We start from the raw sequence: 6,865 nt of genomic DNA, 5'->3' as shown, positions 1-6,865 counted from the left end.
GCATTATGGATAGTTACTAGTTATATAATAAAATATGCACATCAGTCTGTTTTTGTATGAACTGTTTGGAACTGATGTAAAAATTACATCAAACTACCTCCTATGAACAATGAATCAACATTTGACAACTCGACTTCCTGAATTCTGAATCTGGGGGGAAAAAAATTATATTTTAATATATATTAAAATATAACTTTATAGCAAAAAAAAAAAAAAAAAAAAAAGTTATATTTTAATATATATTAAAATATCATTTTTTTTTTTTATTTATTTTTTTTTTTTGCTATAATGTACTGAAAATACATATGACATCTCTCCTACACGTATCAAACATGCAATATAGGGTGAAGAATACATGAAGCCAATTATACTTTTGTTTTAAAGGGGTCCAAAATTAACATATTTAAAAAAAAAAAAAAAATGTTTTAAATGCAGTTTTTGAAAGTTGTAATAGACTGCATTCTACTTGCATGACACAAAAATCCAGACTCAGACTTTAGAGATTTTGTAATAATTGTCTAATGTGGCCTTAGATTGGATGCAAACAAGGGGGGGTTCTGCAAACTTGAAAAGCCACCCCCAATAAATAAACAGAAATAACTATGTTCAAGGAAAATAAAATAAAAAAAATAGCTTGATGCATTTTATGTTTGTTTATATGTTTTATAGTATTAGAATTAATGCATTGATTAAAGGGACAGTCTACAATAGAATTTCTATTGTTTAATAATATACATAATCCCTTTATTACCAATTCCCCAGTTTTTCATAACCAGCAAGGTTATGTTAATATACTTTCCATCTTAATATGGGAAGAGTCCACAGCTGCATTCCTTACTTGTAGGAAATACTGAACCTGGCCACCAGGAGGAGGCAAAGACACCCCAGCCAAAGGCTTAAATACCTCCACCACTTTCTCATAACCCCAGTCATTCTTTGCCTTTCGTCACAGGAGGTTAGCAGAGAAGTGTTAGAAGATTTCAAAGCAGCCTCTTATGGAGGGTAGTACTCTTTTGAGTGTAACACTCGTGGGATACTCCTCTATCAGACCAAGCTCGGCCAGTAGTCTTGTTATACCGGCGTCGAGCTGGAATAATAGGGAATATACCAGAGCAGAGAAAGTTAGTAAGATGAGGAAGGCGGCACTCACCACAGGCAGGACAGTCCCCAGCAGCAACAGCAAAGCAGTCCAAGGATGAACCACTAGAATGGTCAGGCAGGGAGGGTCTGGCAACAGTAAAGCAGTCCAAGGAAAAACCACTAGAATGGTCAGGCAGGGTTTGGCAACAGTAAAGCAGTCCAACAGTTTAAGGGTTAAGGCAGGTAGAGCAGTCAGACAGGCAGGTTCAGCAACAATATTAGGCACATAGAAAGAACGATCTGTCACACCCAGGAGCACACAAAGTATCACCTATACTTGGTCAGTGACAGATCATTATTAGAACATTTAAATAGGCGCAGATTCATGCCACTGAGCTCCGACTGGCAACAAGCAGGGAAGGAGACGCCGTGCCCCTAGCAACGGCTAGAGTGGGGCGGCGTGACATAGCTCCCCTCTCAAGGGTTCCCTCCGGGAACCAGAGTCGGCCTCAAAGGATGAGCAGTATGGAATCTGGAGACCAGAGATGGTGCATGCACATCACGGGCAGGAACCCAGGAACGATCTGCCACGGAGTAACCCTTCCAATGTATCAGATACTGCAGTTGTCTGTGCCTGTATCTGGAGTCCAAAATCTTAACTACTTCATATTTGGGGTCACCACGGACCAAGAGCGGAGGAGGAGGAGCTCGGAGCCAGGTATATCTATTCTTGATGTAAGGTTTAAGTAGTGAGATGTGGAAGACTGGATGTATGCGTAAGGTTTTTGGCAAGGCCACTTTGTAGGCAACAGGAGACAGTCTTTTCAGGACCTTGTAAGGACCGATAAACCTAGGCCCCAATTTGTGACAGGGTTGACGTAGACGAATATGTCGAGTAGAGATCCAAACACGTTCACGCACTAGAATGGCACGTACAGAAGCCCTATGACGATCAGCAAACTTCTTATATCTAGAGACAGCTGAACGCAGCTGAGAGCGAATACGTTGCCAGTGAGTGGTGAGTTCAGTGACGTGTTGGTCTGCAGCAGGGACCCCAGTAGACTGAGCTGAAAGAGGGAAGACACGAGGATGATACCCTGCTGTGGCTTGAAACGGAGAACATCGAAGAGAAGAGTACCAATGAGTGTTTCTTGCCAGCTCAGCTAGGGGTAGCAATTCAGACCAGTTGGTATGGCGAGCGTTGACAACGGCTCTAAGGTAGGCATCAAGATCCTGGTTAGCTCTCTGTTAGTCCATTGGTCTGAGGATGGTAGCCAGACGACAAGGAAACGGTGGTTCCAATCAACTTTAAAAAAGGCTCTCCAGAAGGCAGAGATGAACCTGTGGACCTCTGTCGGAAACAATCACAGGAATTCCATGAAGTCATACCACATGCAAGAGAAAAAGGTACGATAATTCTTGAGCAAAAGGCAGTTTGGTTAGGGTTACAAAGTGAGCCAGTCTGGAAAAGCGGTCCACCACAACCCAGATAACTGTTTGGTGGTCGGAAGAAGGAGGCAAAGATTGGTGAGTCTTGTTGGCAGCACAAATTGTGCAGGCTTTCACATAATCCTGAGCGTCAGACTTCATAGTAGGCCACCAAACATGTTGGGAAAGACGCTTGAAAATCCTAGTCGAACCAGGATGTCCTGAGAGTTTGCTATCATGAGCCCAGGCTAGCACAGGGATACATAGGTTCAGAGGTACAAAGAGGATATTGGAGGCCATGGGGGCACCAGGTTTACTAGACTGAGCATGTTGCAGTCTTTGCAGTAGGGTGGTATTGAGTTGAGCAACTACACAGGAGGGGGGGTATGATGTGTTCAATATGAGCTTCTGAGGAATCACTTGAGTGAGGGAACTGATGGGAAAGGGCGTCCACCTTCTTGTTCTTGGTCCCAGGAAGATAAGAGACCACAAAGTTAAAACAGGAAAAGAACAAGGCCCACCTGGCCTGTCGAGGATTTAGTCGATGAGCAGTCTCTAGGTAAGTCAGATTCTTGTGGTCGGTGAGAATCTGACTAGGATTGGCGGTGCCCTCTAACCGGTGACGGCATTCAGTCAAGGCCATCTTAATGTCTAAGAGTTCACGATTACCCACATCGTAGTTCCTCTCAGCAGGAGTAAAACGTTTAGAGAAAAAGGCTACAGGGTGTGACTTAGAAGTCAAGGGATCCCTTTAGGTAAGAACTACTCCAGCCCTCGGAGGCATCAACCCCTAAAGTGAACTGTAGGTCAGGATTGTGGAGCACAGGAGCTGAACAAAAAGCCTTTTTCAGACAAGAGAAGGCATTTATGGCCTCAGAAGGCCAATGTTTAAAGTCTTTTTTTGTCAATTCAGTAAGAGGAGCGACTGTTTGAGAAAAGTTCTTTATAAACTTGCGGTAATAATTGGAGAATTCCAAGAACCTCTGCAATTCCTTTAAAGAGGTAGGTTGAGGCCGTTCTAGTACGGCGGTGAGTTTAGCAGGATCCATGGCAAAACCCTCCTTCGAGATGACATAACCAAGGAATTATATCTGAACTTGATCAAACTCACACTTTTCTAGCTTGGCTACCAAAGAATTATCTCTGAGACGAAGAAGCACCTGTCTCATGTACCTATGATGCTCCTCTAAAGCGGAAGAGAAAACAAGGATATCATCCAGAGAAACGATGGCAGTACGGTTTAGGAGGTCACGGAAGACGTCGTTGACAAATGCCTGGAAGACTGCAGGGGCGTTACACAGCCCAAAGGGCATTACAAGGTATTCGTAATGCCCAGATCTTGTGTTAAAGGCGGTCTTCCATTCGTGGCCTGGAAAGATGCGAATCAGATTATATGCCCCACGTAAGTCCAATTTGGTAAAAAAAAAGCGAGCATCCTGGATTGAGTCATACAGTTCGGTGATCAATGGTATGGGATAGCGATTCTTGATGGTTATGTTGTTCAAGGCCGTGTAGTCTATGTAGGGTCTAAGCCCACCATCCTTCTTACTGACAAAAAAGAAGCCAGCACCAGCAGGAGAGGAGGAAGGGCGAATTAAACCTTTTAAAACTTTTAGCTAGGTTCTCTTGGATGTACTCCTCCATGGATTTGGTTTCAGCCTTTGAGAGTGGATAAGTCCTCCCTTTAGGAAGTGGGGCTCCGGGAAAGAGGTCGATCTTGCAATCATAAGGACGGTGGGGTGGCAGCACGTTGGCTGCTTTCTTCTCAAACACATATGCAAAGTCTGTGTGTACTGAAGGAAGGTTTGAAGGAGTCTGTATACTGGCTATGGGAATACGGGGCAGAGGAATGACTTTAGCATGGCAGGAGTGGAAACAGGAGGTACCCCAGGAGGTCAGTTGTGCCTCAACCCAGTCGAACTGTGGATTGTGTACCCGAAGCCAAGGAAGACAGGCTGTGCTGGGGAATGAATGACCTCAAACTGCAGCTGTTCAGTGTGGAGGTACGACCAGAAGTCCCAAACACAGAAGATAAAGCAGAAATGAACTCGTCAGCATCATGCAGGAGTGTAGCATTCTGTTCCAAAAGGGGAGAGACCCAGGCTAGGGCGTTGTCCTTTAGCAAGGAAATTATAAAGGTGACCCTTGACTGATGAGACTGAAAGGTGTGAGGATCATTGCGGAAGTGCAGCGTGCATTGGTTTAGAAAGCCCCTGCAATCAGTAGTACCTTCATACTTGTCAGGCAAGGGTATCCGGGGTATACTTCCAGAAGCAGAGGAAGAAGTCACAGTACTAGGAGCTGGTGGTGTAGCAACAGGAGCGGCATCCCTCGCTGCAATTAGTAAGGAGAGTTGAGCGGTAATAGCCTCTAACTTGGAATCCATATTCTGCAGCTGTGTGGTATGGGTTCCCAACATCTGTCCCTGAAGATAAACAGCTCGTACCACCGCATCTGGCTGCATGGCCCAAGTATAATGTAACGCTTGTGGGAAACTCCTCTATCAGACCAAACTCGGCAAGTAGTCTTGTTATCCTGGTGTCGAGCTGGAATGATAGGGAATATCCCAGAGCAGAGAAGGTTAGTAAGATGAGGAAGGCAGCACTCACCATAGGCAGGACAGTCCCCAGCGGCAACAGCAGAGCAGTCCAAGGATGATGAACCACTAGAATGGTCAGGCAGGGTCTGGCAACAGTAAAGCATTCCAAGGATAAACCACTAGAATAGGCAGGCAGGGTTTGGTAACAGTAAAGCAGTTTAAGGGTTAAGGCAGGTAGAGTAGTTAGACAGGCAGGTTCAGCAACAATAATCCAGCAGTGTAAGGGTTAAGGCAGGTAGAGTAGTCAGACAGGCAGGTTCAGCAACGATATTAGGCATATAGAAAGAACGATATGTCACACCCAGGAGCACACAAAGTATCGCTTATACTTGGGCAGTGACAGATCGTTATTAGAACATTTAAATAGGCGCAGATTCGCGCCACTGAGCTCTGACCCGCATCCGTAGCGTGCAGCGATATCAGCGCCGCACGCATCTGGAGCTGACACTGCCCCTGGCAACGAGCAGGGAAGGAGATGCTGCACCCCTAGCAACGGCTAGAGCGGTGCAGCGTGACATTGAGATGAGACTGAAGTTTTAAGTAGTCCTGTCAGCCTCTCAGTGAGAGCATGGATGAAAGTTTGAGTCCGGAGATGCAGGGAGAGTCTTTCTGCGATACCATCCCGACTCATATTAACAGCTCCATAGGCAATCGGCATTGACTAGTTTTGCTGCCTGCTTTCTTCACTCAAGTCCATGTCAGAAGCAATGCTACTATCTGTCACACTTGAAGGGCCGTGTTCTTGTTCCATGGCATAGATTCTGGTAAGATCATTTCATTTTTTTATACATGTATGATAACGCAAGAAGACAGGGTCACAGTGTGACTCCTTTTATCTGTAGAGAAACAAGGGTTAATATCTTCTTAGGGGGATTATTGAACAGGGGGGAATAATTTTATGTTTATTTGATTTTATGCTGCTTTTATGTGTGAGATGTTATGGGCTCATAGGCTGTTATGGAATATACAGGTTTCACTTTCACTTTGAGAGCCATGCAGCTTACAAGCTTGGCGTGCTTTCTCATAGCAGGGGCGGTCCTGCATTGTGCACCATGTGATTCATTCCCTTTTTCCTGACCGGGTGTCTATCAGAGAGGAGTCATAAATCTTTGTACTGTCTGGGTCATAGGTGGTGTTGAGTGCCCCAGCCATTGGGGTATAAGGGTGCCGTTTTTTTTGAATAAAATAAGATGTTTTATTTCTCTAGTTCTCCAGTTATTGCACTAGCGATGGAGAATCCTGTTACTTTAGAGGGCACTCCCTCTAATCCTAATGAGTAATTCCTGTTTATATGGTGAGGAGGCCTTAGTTCCGCCCTCTCAATTATGTTCCATATGCCTTGATAATGTGATAATATCAAACATGTTTCATACCATGGAGCCGTCCACCTCTGAGGAGTTGTCGTCCATTGAGGTGCGTACCCTACATTCTTATATCTCTACATATGCAGTTTTCCCGTAGCATTGCTGATCCTCTATCTGGAGGGGGCCTTTTTTCACCAGACGTTACTGCGCAGTTCCAAAGGCGGTGGCTGCGGCCTTTAATCCTTTACCTCGCCCTGCTAAGCGCAATCGAAAGGTTACATATTGCATTCCTTCCCAGAGTACATCAGATAATTTATTGGATTTAACTGAGGTTTATCCGAGGATGAAGTTCTTTCTGAGACTTCAGAGTATGAACATTCTGGGTCGGAGTCTGCTGCCTCTAAATCTCCGGCTGCGGAGCAACCAGACTTTAGTTTAGGAATTTGCGCTTTTT

Source organism: Bombina bombina, chromosome 6 (assembly GCF_027579735.1).
Source record: "Bombina bombina isolate aBomBom1 chromosome 6, aBomBom1.pri, whole genome shotgun sequence".
In the NCBI taxonomy this organism is placed as follows: domain Eukaryota; kingdom Metazoa; phylum Chordata; class Amphibia; order Anura; family Bombinatoridae; genus Bombina; species Bombina bombina.
This window is presented reverse-complemented; position numbering follows the sequence as displayed.